Below are 13,381 nucleotides of genomic sequence, written 5' to 3'. Positions count from 1 at the left end.
GTCACCTTACCATTCCATGGACTCTCATCTCCCTCCGTAAATGCACCCTGACAGAGAGCAGGCAAAGAGAACCCAGAGCCCCACAACACCCCTGTATAGCCTGAGAAGTCAGAGTGATCATCACCCCTTTTGCTTTGATACTGGGTTCCCAAATGCCTGAGAAAGGAAATAGAAAGATAGTTAGACATGAGCAGGGTATCAAAAGGGACCAAAGAGTTGGCCCTAAAAATAAAGAGGGAAGATTGTGGTGACCCAAGCAGATAAAACCAAGGAGGGTCTTGGAATGCAGGAACAGAAAAACCTGACTCTTATCATTCTCTCCCCCATATTACAACTATTAACAGATTTCAGGTCCTTCTGAGCAGTACCTGTCTCCCCTCCTACCCCTTACAGGGAGAAGGTATTAGCCTTACTATTCCCCACATACGTGCCTCATCCAATCAGCAAATGACTGCAAGACCCCTGTCCCATTCTTTGTACCCTGGGTATAAAAGTGTACTAAGGAGCCCTGTTCAACATCGGTTCTCCCTTGAGCTAGCAGCTCCCATCATGCCAGATTCTAACAGCGTCTCCCATTCTAATAAACTTTATTTCCCTCTCATGTCTGGAAATTCTTTTCCAACCCATGCCTGGACCATGACACATCTTCTGTATTATTGGATTTGGTTTGCTAATATTTTGTTGAGGATTTTTGCATGTATGTTTGTCAAAGGTGTTGGCCTGTAATTTTCTTATTTTGTGGTGTCTTTGTCTGGTTTTGGTGTCAGGATGATGGTGGCTTTGTGAGATGAATTTGGGAATATACCCTCCTAACTGCCTTAGAAGAGTTTCAGAAGGATAGATAGAAGTCCTTTGTATGCCTGGTAGAATTCCCCTATGAATTAGACTGGGTTAGACTTTTCTTTGCTGAGAGTTTTGTTTTGCTTTGTTTTGTTTTAATTACAGATTGAGATACTCTTCTGGTGGTCAGGTCAAATGGTCTAATTATGCTTGACTTGTAGTCTGTGTAAGTTTCTAGAAATTTTTTCATTTTCTAAGTTGCCCAATTTGTTGGCGTAGTCAAAGAAAATGTTGTGGAGTGTGTTTTTTTTTTTTTTTTTTTCAGATTTTCATGGTATCTGTTATGTATCCTTTCATTTCTCATTTTATCTGGGTCCTTTCTCTTTTTTGTAAATCTGGCTAAAAATGGATAATTTTAACATTTAAAATAGTGCATGGTCTCTTTGATCTCTTCTTTTCTCTCGGATTTTCATTTCTTTTGTTCATGTTGTGCTACGTTTTTTCTTTTGCTAATGCTTTTATTTGGTAGGTTAAGTTGTTTGAGTATTTTTTTATTTTATTTCTTGAAGGTCTATATTGCTATGAACTTCCCGCTTAAAACTAATTTGGCAGAGTCTAGTAAATTATATAGATTGTGTTTTCATTTTCATTTGTCTGAGGCATTTCAGTTCTTTTTTGATCTCACTGTTGACACATCGATTCTTTCCAGAAGTATGTTTAGTCTCTACATGTTTGTGCTTTTTCAGTTTGTTTCTTCCATTGATGTAACAGGCAGGAAAATGCTTAATATAAGTTTTATCCCCTTATATTTATTGAGGTTTATTTCTTGACCTAGTAAATCTATCCTGGAAAATATTCCATGTGCACTTCAAAGAAACTGAAATTCTGCTTCGTAGATGGTATGACCTAAGGGTATCAAGTAAGTCCAACTGATGTATTGTATCATTTAAGACTATGATTGACTTATTTGTTTTTACTATCTTATCTGTCTTTCTTTTTATTGTCACTGGGCTGAATGCAGAGTTCCAGAGAATAGCAAGAAGAGATAAGAAAGCCTCCTTCTTTTCAATGAAAAGAAATAGAGGGAAAGAACAGAATGGGAAAGACTAGAGATCTCTTCAAGAAAATTAGAGATACCAGGGAACATTTCATGCAAAGATGGGCTCGATAAAGGACAGAAATGGTCTGGACCTAACAGAGGCAGAAATTAAGACGAGGTGGCAAGAATACATGGAAGAACTGTACAAAAAAGTTCTTCACGACCCAGATAATCATGATGGTGTGATCACTCATCTAGAGCCAGACATCCTGGAATATGAAGTCAAGTGGGCCTTAGAAAGCATCACTATGAACAAAGCTAGTGGAGGTGATGGAATTCCAGTTGAGCTGTTTCAAATCCTGAAAGATGATGCTGTGAAAGTGCTGCACTCAATATGCCAGCAAATTTGGAAAACTCAGCAGTGGCCACAGGACTGGAAAAGGTCAGTTTTCATTCCAATCCCAAAGAAAGGCAATGCCAAAGAATGCTCAAACTACCGCACAATTGCACTCATCTCACATGCTAGTAAAGTAATGCTCAAAATTCTCCAAGCCAGGCTTCAGCAATACGTGAACTGTGAACTTCCTGATGTTCAAGCTGGTTTTAGAAAAGGCAGAGGAACTGGAGATCAAATTGCCAACACCCGCTGGATCATGGAAAAAGCAAGAGAGTTCCAGAAAAACATCTATTTCTGCTTTATTGACTATGCCAAAGCCTTTGACTGTGTGGATCACAGTAAACTGTGGAAAATTCTGAGAGAGATGGGCATACCAGACCACCTGACCTGCCTCCTGAGATATCTGTATGCAGGTCAGGAAGCAGCAGTTAGAACTGGACATGGAACAACAGACTGGTTCCAAATAGGAAAAGGAGTACGTCAAGGCTGTATATTGTCACCCTGCTCATTTAACTTATATGCAGAGTACATCATGAGAAACACTGGACTGGAAGAAACACAAGCTGGAATCAAGATTGCCAGGAGAAATATCAATAACCTCAGATATGCAGATGACACCACCCTTATGGCAGAAAGTGAAGAGGAGCTAAAAAGCCTCTTGATGAAAGTGAAAGAGGAGAGCGAAAAAGTTGGCCAAAAGCTCATCATTCAGAAAACAAAGATCATGGCATCTGGTCCCATCACTTCATGGGAAATAGATGGGGAAACAGTGGAAACAGTGTCAGACTTTATTTTTGGGGGCTCCAAAATCACTGCAGATGGTGATTGCAGCCATGAAATTAAAAGACGCTTACTCCTTGGAAGAAAAGTTATGACCAACCTAGATAGCATATTCAAAAGCAGAGACATTACTTTGCTGACTAAGGTCCATCTAGTCAAGGCTATGGTTTTTCCAGTAGTCATGTATGGATGTGAGAGTTGGACTGTGAAGAAGGCTGAGCACCAAAGAACTGATGCTTTTGAACTGTGATGTTGGAGAAGACTCTTGAGAGTCCCTTGGACTGCAAGGAGATCCAACCAGTCCATTCTGAAGGAGATCAGCCTTGGGATTTCTTTGGAAGGAATGATGCTAAAGCTGAAGCTCCAGTACTTTGGCCACCTCATGCGAAGAGTTGACTCATTGGAAAAGACTCTGATGCTGGGAGGGATTGGGGGCAGGAGAAGAAGGGGACGACAGAGGATGAGATGGCTGGATGACATCACTGACTCAATGGACGTGAGTCTGAGTGAACTCTGGCTGTTGGTGATGGACAGGGAGGCCTGGCGTGCTGTGATTCATGGGGTCACTGTCCATGAAGTGTTGGAAACGACTGAGCGACTGAACTGTTATCAATCTCTGTCTTCATGTCTACTAATATTTGTCTTATGTATGTTGTTGATGTTTAATTTTATGTGTGTCTGACTCTTTGCCACCCCAGGGACTGTAGCCTGCCAGGCTCCTCTGTCTATGGGATTTCCCAGGCAAGAATACTGGAGCGGGTTGCCATTTCCTCCTCCAGGGGATCTTCTCAACCCAGGGATTGAAGATTCTTTCTGCTAGTGCAGGAGATGTGGGTTCAATCCCTGGGTTAAGAAGATCCCCTGGAGGAGGAAATGGCAACCCACTCCAGTATTCTTGCCTGGGAAATCCCATAGACAGAGGAGCCTGGCAGGCTACAGTCCCTGGGGTGGCAAAGAGTCAGGCACTCTTGGAAGTCAGGGGTGGCTGTCGAGAGGAGCCACCCTGCGTCCGAGGCCAGGGGAGGCGCCCGAGGCCAGGGGAGGCAGCTGGGAGGAGCAACCCCACATCCAAGGAGCAGTGGCTGCCTGGGCGCAGGAGGGCCTAGAGGAGCCATTCCACGCTGAAAGTCAGGAAGGGCGGCAGTGAGGAGATACCCCTCATCCAAGGTAAGGAGCAGTGGCTGCGCTTTGCTGGAGCAGCCGTGAAGAGATACCCCATGCCCAAGGTAAGAGAAACCCAAGTAAGATGGTAGGTGTTGCAAGAGGGCATCAGAGGGCAGACACGCTGAAACCATAATCACAGAAAACTAGCTAATCTAATCACACTAGGACCACAGCCTTGTCTAACTCAATGAAACTAAGCCATGCCCGCAGGGCAACCCAAGATGGGCGGGTCATGGTGGAGAGGTCTGACAGAATGTGGTCCGCTGGAGAAGGGAATGGCAAGCCACTTCAGTATTCTTGCCTTGAGAACCCCATGAACAGTATGAAAAGGCAAAATGATAGGATACTGAAAGAGGAACTCCCCAGATCAGTAGGTGCCCAATATGCTACTGGAGATCAGTGGAGAAATAACTCCAGAAAGAATGAAGGGATGGAGCCACAGCAAAAACAATACCCAGCTGTGGATGTGACTGGTGACAGAAGCAAGGTCTGATGCTGTAAAGAGCAATATTGCATAGGAACCTGGAATGTCAGGTCCATGAATCAAGGCAAATTGGAAGTGGTCAAACAAGAGAGGGCAAGAGTGAACATCGACATTCTAGGAATCGGCTAACTAAAATGGACTGGAATGGGTGAATTTAACTCAGATGACCATTATATCTACTACTGCGGGCAGTACTTCCTTAGAAGTAATGGAGTAGCCATCATGGTCAACAAAAGAGTCCAAAATGCAGTACTTGGATGCAATCTCAAAAATGACAGAATGATCTCTGTTCGTCTCCAAGGCAAACCATTCAATATCACTGTAATCCAAGTCTATGCCCCAACCAGTAACATTGAAGAAGCTGAAATTGAACGGTTCTATGAAGACCTACAAGACCTTTTAGAACTAACACCGATAAAAGATGTCCTTTTCATTAAAGGGGACTGGAATGCAAAAGTAGGAAGTCAAGAAACACCTGGAGTAACAGGAAAATTTGGCCTTGGAATGAGGAATGAAGCAGGGCAAAGACTAACAGAGTTCTGCCAAGAAAATGCACTGGTCATAGCAAACACCCTCTTCCAACAACACAAGAGAAGACTCTACACATGGACATCATCAGATGGTCAACACCGAAATCAGATTGATTATATTCCTTGCAGCCAAAGACGGAGAAGCTCTATACAGTCAACAGAAACAAGACCAGGAGCTGACTGTGGCTCAGAACATGAACTCCTTATTACCAAATTCAGACTCAAATTGAAGAAAGTAGGGAAAACCACTAGACCATTCAGGTATGACCTAAATCAAATCCCTTATGATTATACAGTGGAAGTGAGAAATGGATTTAAGGGCCTAGATCTGATAGAGTACCTGATGAACTATGGAATGAGGTTTGTGACGTTGTACAGGAGACAGGGATCAAGACCATCCCCGTGGAAAAGAAATGCAAAAAATCATAATGGCTGTCTGGGGAGGCCTTACAAATAGCTTTGAAAAGAAGAGAAGTGAAAAGCAAAGGAGAAAAGGAAAGATATAAGCATCTGAATGCAGAGTTCCAAAGAATAGCAAGAAGAGATAAGAACGCCTTCCTCAGTGATCAATGCAAAGAAATAGAGGAAAAGAACAGAATGGGAAAGACTAGAGATCTCTTCAAGAAAATTAGAGATACCAAGGGAACATTTCATGCAAAGATGGGCTCGATAAAGGACAGAAATGGTCTGGACCTAACAGAGGCAGAAGATATTAAGAAGAGGTGGCAAGAATACACGGAAGAACTGTACAAAAAAGTTCTTCACGACCCAGATAATCATGATGGTGTGATCACTCATCTAGAGCCAGACATCCTGGAATGTGAAGTCAAGCGGGCCTTAGAAACATCACTATGAACAAAGCTAGTGGAGGTGATGGAATTCCAGTTGAGCTGTTTCAAATCCTGAAAGATGATGCTGTGAAAGTGCTGCACTCAATATGCCAGCAAATTTGGAAAACTCAGCAGTGGCCACAGGACTGGAAAAAGTCAGTTTTCATTCCAATCCCAAAGAAAGGCAATGCCAAAGAATGCTCAAACTACCGCACAATTGCACTCATCTCACATGCTAGTAAAGTAATGCTCAAAATTCTCCAAGCCAGGCTTCAGCAATACGTGAACCGTGAACTTCCTGATGTTCAAGCTGGTTTTAGAAAAGGCAGAGGAACTGGAGATCAAATTGCCAACACCCGCTGGATCATGGAAAAAGCAAGAGAGTTCCAGAAAAACATCTATTTCTGCTTTATTGACTATGCCAAAGCCTTTGACTGTGTGGATCACAGTAAACTGTGGAAAATTCTGAGAGAGATGGGCATACCAGACCACCTGACCTGCCTCCTGAGATATCTGTATGCAGGTCAGGAAGCAGCAGTTAGAACTGGACATGGAACAACAGACTGGTTCCAAATAGGAAAAGGAGTACGTCAAGGCTGTATATTGTCACCCTGCTCATTTAACTTATATGCAGAGTACATCATGAGAAACACTGGACTGGAAGAAACACAAGCTGGAATCAAGATTGCTGGGAGAAATATCAATAACCTCAGATATGCAGATGACACCACCCTTATGGCAGAAAGTGAAGAGGAGCTAAAAAGCCTCTTGATGAAAGTGAAAGAGGAGAGCGAAAAAGTTGGCCTAAATCTGAACATTCAGAAACGAAGATCATGGCATCTGGTCCCATCACTTCATGGGAAATAGATGGGGCAACAGTGGAAACAGTGTCAGACTTTATTTTTGGGGGCTCCAAAATCACTGCAGATGGTGACTGCAGCCATGAAATTAAAAGACGCTTACTCCTTGGAAGAAAAGTTATGACCAACCTCGATAGTATATTCAAAAGCAGAGACATTACTTTGCCGACTAAGCTCCATCTAGTCAAGGCTATGGTTTTTCCAGTAGTCATGTATGGATGTGAGAGTTGGACTGTGAAGAAGGCTGAGCGCCGAAGAACTGATGCTTTTGAACTGTGGTGTTGGAAAAGACTCTTGAGAGTCCCTTGGACTGCAAGGAGATCCAACCAGTCCATTCTGAAGGAGATCAGCCCTGGGTGTTCTTTGGAAGGAATGATGCTAAAGCTGAAACTCCAGTACTTTGGTCACCTCATGTGAAGAATTGACTCATTGGAAAAGACTCTGATGCTGAGAGGGATTGGGGGCAGGAGGAGAAGGGGACGACAGAGGATGAGATGGCTGGATGGCATCACGGACTCGATGGACGTGAGTCTGAGTGAACTCTGGGCGTTGGTGATGGACAGGGAGGCCTGGTGTGCTGCGATTCATGTGGTCTCTGTCGATGAAGAGTCGGGCACAACTGAGCAACTGAACTGAACTGATGTTAACAAACACTCTTTTCTTGCACTGACCCTCCAACCATTATATGATGCTGGTTTTGCCTTTTTGTCCTTTGGTTTAAAGTCTGTTTTGTCTGACAGGAGTATTGCTACCCCTGCTTCTTGCATGAAATCTTCTCTATCCTCACAGTTTCTGTCTCTGTGTATCTTTCACCATGAAATGAGTCTCTTATAGGCAGCCTACTGAAGGGTCTTGTTGTTTTTTTTTTAATTCAGTGAGACACCCTATGTCTTTTTGCTTTCCAAAGCTATTTTTAGCCACTAAAGAGCATATGCTTATTTACTGACCGTAATTCAGTGTATATAAAATGACTAAATTCCACAACTCTTGCTAGTTGTAAGTAACGGCAGAATGTGTTGAATAATGTTGATTCCAATTGTGAATGCATTGATGCATATTTTAATACGATTGGCTTACCTGTAAATAAAATATTGTTACTGAAGGTGAAAGAACGTTATTAACCCAGGCCTCCTGCATTGCAAGCAGATTCTTTACCATCTGAGTCACCAGGGAAGCCCAAAGAATATAAAACAGTATCAAAGTTTGGGCTTCCCAGGTGGTGCTAGTGGTAAGGAACCCACCTGCCAATTCAGGAGATCTAAGAGACGTGGGTCTGATCCCTTTGTCTGGAAGATCCCCTGGAGAAGGGAATGGCAAATAGTTCCAGTATTCTTGGCTGGAGAATCCCATGGACAGAGGAGCCTGGTGGGCTACAGTCCATAAATTCGCAAAGAGTTGGACATGACTGAAGAGACTTAACACACAATATCAAAGTTAAAGCATATAATGATTTGGGTATTTGGGGGAAGTTTTCTTTTTAATTTAATTTTTCATATTCAGATATAGTTTATTATCAATGTTACGTTAGCTCAGGTCTACATCTACTATATCCATCTGTTTCAGATTTGTTCCTCATGTAGATAATCTCAGAATATTGAGTTGAGTTCCCTGTGCTATACAGTAGGTCCTTGTTGATGATCTATTTATATATAGTACTATATATGTATGTTAATTTCAAACTCCTAATTTATCCCTCCCCTGTGTGCCTTGCCCATTTGGGAACCACTAGTTTATTTCCAAAATCTGTGGAAAATCCCACAGACAGAGGAGCCTGGTGGGCTACAGTTCATGGAGTTGCAAAGAATCAGACACAACTTAGCAACTAAACAAGAAAAACAATTACAACCTTTATTTACTCCTAAATGATATTTTTAGAGGAAGTAAGAAGCTATAGTTCGGTTAATTTCCTAACACACACTGGATTTTTACCACAACCAATTATTCATTCAAGTGGGCAGTAACTTTTCTAGTTGCCATTGGACAAAAATCAAAGCATATTTTAAAATACACATTAATCTGTCTGTGTTTAAAGGACTGCCCTTTTAAGGAAATTTAACATTTTATTTACCTTAATAGTATGTCAGAAGCATTTATTTTAAAGCTATGATTTCTAAGATTTTATATATAATTACATACATGTATGCAGAGGAGATTAGATAGATAACAAATAGATGATAGATAGACATGATAAATAGATGATAGGCAGAGACAGAGGAGGAGAGAGTGAGGGCAGGGTGGGGGGACAGGAAGAGAGAACTGGCAACCCCAAGGCTTGGCTGTGCTGTAAGCTGCAGAGAACAGTATGTCAGTTATCTGTAAAGCTCCTGATTCTCACTTTTAAGTAGTAAACTAGCTTTGTAGTTGTTTCCAATTCTTGCTATATTTCCTTAGACACACATTTTTAGGCTACAATGGAGTTACTAATGGACGAAATCCCATTTCAGCTCACACCTGCCACCAGCCTGAAGTACCAGCCCACGAACACGCTGAGAGCCGTCAACCTCCCCACCTTTGACTGCACCTTGGTGTACACCTGCCATCTGGCGTTCTTCCTCTCAGGTGGACCTGAGCACAGCACATGTAAAGCAGACGTGAAATGGACAGGGAAGGCCCCTGTCTATAAAAGTAAGTCCCTGGTGAGAAGTGGGAGTGGGTCTCTGCAGAGCAGGTGAGTGTCAGTTGCCCACCAAGCTCATGTCCAGGTGGAAGACCCCCAAGTAGTAACCTCTTAGAGGCGCTGTCCTTCACCCCACCCCAGCCCAAAGTCCAGCTCCATGCTTGCTGTTTGTGAGCTGTGTGTGTGAATATGTGTGCAGTCTGTTGGGGGCAGAGGTGGCACAGGCTAATGAGAGGTGCCGATCTCATTATTTGCAAGTCACATTTTAAGTCAAAGAGAAGCCCACTAGGAGTTAAAAGGACAATAAAATGCAGTGTGTCTTTGGAAAATGTGTTTTATAATGAAAATGGGCAAATATCACCAGTGTTGGTGAATATATAACATAGGTCTGTTTTTTTGAGACCACAGCTGTTTAGTGGTAGGATATAAGTTTATGTGTCCCTGCCATTGGTTCTGCTTTTTAAACTTACAAAAATGATGAATACCAGAATGATGCACCAGTGACCCACAAAGTTGTGTATTTATGAATAAAAGGAACACCGAGTCAGAGCCGACAGCAAGACATCTTCAGCTTCACCACCAAACCACACTTAGACCTGATAGCTGAGCAGCAGAAACAGACATGAGAGACTGTGACACAGTCCGTGCCTTTCGCGGTAGCTTCTTGAAGCTTCTTTTAGTTCTCACTTTTGAAAGAAACAATTCTCCTTCTGTGAGTTAGAATTCCCCAGGAAATACATCTCTGCCCTCAGGACTCCCCCTGAAACCCACTTCTGCCCTCAGAATTCCAACAGACACCGTCTTTCTATACCTCAGGATCCCTGGGAAACCAGTACGGCCCATGGGGGAAGCCTCGGATACAGTTTTCACCTGGTGGGGAATTACCGAGAGGCCACCAAGTGCCCCTGGGGAATCCACAGGACACCACATTCCTCTGGTAGGGAATCCCTGAGAAACCTTGTCCTCCTGGTGGGAAAAGCCTTAGAAAAAACATTCTGCCCTCAGAATTCCTCAGGACATCCCCTTCTGTAAGTGGGGAATCCCCTGGACACCACCTTGTGTCCTCAGAATATCCTGAAAAACCACCTTCTGCTAGTGGGGAATGCCCCGAACACAACCTTCTGTCCTTAGAATATTCCGGGAAATCACCTTCTCTAGGGGCAATCACCTGGACACCAACTACTGTCTTCAGATTATGCAGGGAAATCCCTTTCTGTCCTTTGGGGAATTCCCTGACACCACATTGTGCCCTCAGAATGTCCAAGGAAACCCCCTTCTGTCAGTGGGGAATTCCCCGGAAACCAACTTCTATTCTCAGAATATCCCAGGAAACTGCTTTCAGTTGGGGAATCTGCCGCACTATACCTTCTGCCTTCAGAATTTACCAGGAAATTCCCTTCTGTCAGTGGGGAGCTCTGGACACCATCTTCTCTGATCAAATTCCCAAGGAAATCACTTCTGTCAGTGGGGAATCCCCCGGATACCACCTTCTGTCCTTAGAATATCAGGCAAATTTGCTTCTGTCAGTGGGGAGTCCTGTGGACACCAAATGCTGACCAGAGAACATCCCGGGAAACCCTCATCCATCAGTGGGGAATCCCCTGGACACTGTATTCTGACAACAAAGTATCCCAGGAAACCCTCTTCTGTCAGTGGGGAATCCCCTGGACACCACCTTCTATCCTCAGAATATCCTGGGAAATCACCTTCTCTCAGGGGGCAATACCCTGGACACCACAATGTCTTCAGATTATCCCGGGAAATTCCCATCTGTCCGTAGGGAATCCACTGGACGCAACATTCTGCCCTCTGAATGTCCCAGGAAATCCCATTCTGTCAGTGGGGAGTCCCGTGGACATCAAATTCTGACCAGAGAATGTCCCGGGAAATCCCATTCTGTCAGTGGGAAATCCCACAGATGCCATATTCTGACAACAAAATATCCCAGGAAACCCCCTTCTGTCAGTGGGGAATCCTCCAGCCACCAACTTCTGTCCTCAGAATATCCTGGGAAATCCCCTTCAATCAGTGGGGAATCCCCAGGACACCATCTTCTGTCCTCAGAAAATCCCAGGAAACCCTTCTTTAGTGGGGAATCTCCCGGAGAGCACCTTCTCTCCTCAGAATATCCTGGGAAATCCCCTTCTCTCAGGCGGCAATCCCCGGGACACAACCTTCAGTCCTAAGAATATCCCAGGAAGCCCCCTTCAGTTGATGGGGAATCTGTCGGAAACTACCTTCTGCCCTCAGAATTTCCCAGGAACTCACTTCTGTCAGTGGGAAATTCCCCGGACACCATCTTCTGCCCTCAGTAAACTGGGGAATTCCCCTTCTCTCAGTGGGGAATCCCCTGGACACCACCTTCTTTCCTCAGAATATCTCAGGAAACCCTATCCTGTCAGTGGGGAAACCCCCAGACAACCATCTTCTGCCCTCAGTAAACCTGGGAAATCCTCTTCTGTTAGTGGGGAATCCCCTGGACGCCACCTCTGTCCTCAGAATATCCCAGGAAACCACCTTCAGTCAGTGTGGAATTCCCCGGAAATCACCTTCTGTCCTCAGAATATCCCAGGAAACTCTCTTCTGTCACTGGGGAATCCCCAGGACACCAACTTCTGGCTTCAGAATATCCCAGGAAACCCTCTTCTGTTAGTGGGGAATCCTCCAGACACCACCTTCTGTCCTCAGAATATCCCAGGAAATGCCCTTCTATCCGTGGGGAATCCCCATGACACCACCTTCTGTCCTCACAATATCCGAGGAAACCACCCTCTGTCAGTGGAGAATCCCCTGGACACCAACTTTTACTCTCAGTAACCCCAGCAAATCCACTTCTGTCAGAGGGGAATCTCCCGGACACCACCTTCTGTCCTTAGAATATCCCAGGAAATCCTCTTCTTCATTGGGTAATCCCCTGGACACCACCTTCTGTCCTCAGAATATCTCGGGAAACCCCCTTTTGTCAGTGGGGCATCCTCTGGACACCACCTTCTGTTCTCTGAATATTCCAGGAAATCCCCTTCTGTCAGTGGGGCATCTCCAGGACTCCACTGTCTTTCTTCAGAATATTCTGGGAAACCCCCTTCTGTCAATGCGGAATCCCCTGGACACCACCATCTGCTGGTCGGAAATCCATCACAAACTCCCTTATGGGTCAGGAATCCCTGGAAACCGTCTTTTCTGGAGAATATCCCTGAAAACGCCTTCTACTCCTCAGGAATTCCCAGGAATCCTCATTCTGCCCCTCAGGAATGCCCCTTGGAACCCCCTTCTTACACTCAGAATCCTCTGTAAACCCCTTTTACTCAGTGGGGAATCCCCTGGAAACCACCTTCTATCTGTGGGGAATTCCTCAGTAACCCTCTTCTGCCCCTCAGGAGTCCCCATAAACCTCTTTCTCTCTGTCAGGATTTCTTTGGAATCCTCCGACTCTGTTAGAATTCCCCAGAAACAACCCTCTGTGTGTCTGAATCCCCTCAGAAATCTCTCTGCGGAATTCACATTAGGAATTATATACTTAACATTTCTCTTGGCCCTTTCTCACAGAAATAGTTGAACACATACTTTTAAAAAGTAATAATTTGTAGTTTGATATGAAACTATGAGAGAGAAGAGATTATGAGTTAAATCTAAGTTGATTTAAATTTTTGCAGGGAAGTATTTTGATGTTGTTCACTACTACCTCATGAGTTCATTGATCATGTGGGGAGAGTAATTTTGTAAACTACCTTTCCCTTGTGGGTAGGAGATCTCACAAATGAATGAGAAAGGACATATACACCCTTCTCTGGAAGGCTCTCTGTTGTAACACACTGAATTCACAAGTTATATCCAAATTGATTTCCACTAAGAAACTCAGATTTCTCTCAAAAGCTACTGTGAATGTATGGGTTTAAAGTG

The sequence above is a fragment of the Capra hircus genome, chromosome 10 (genome assembly GCF_001704415.2).
Source record: "Capra hircus breed San Clemente chromosome 10, ASM170441v1, whole genome shotgun sequence".
NCBI lineage: Eukaryota > Metazoa > Chordata > Mammalia > Artiodactyla > Bovidae > Capra > Capra hircus.
This window is presented reverse-complemented; position numbering follows the sequence as displayed.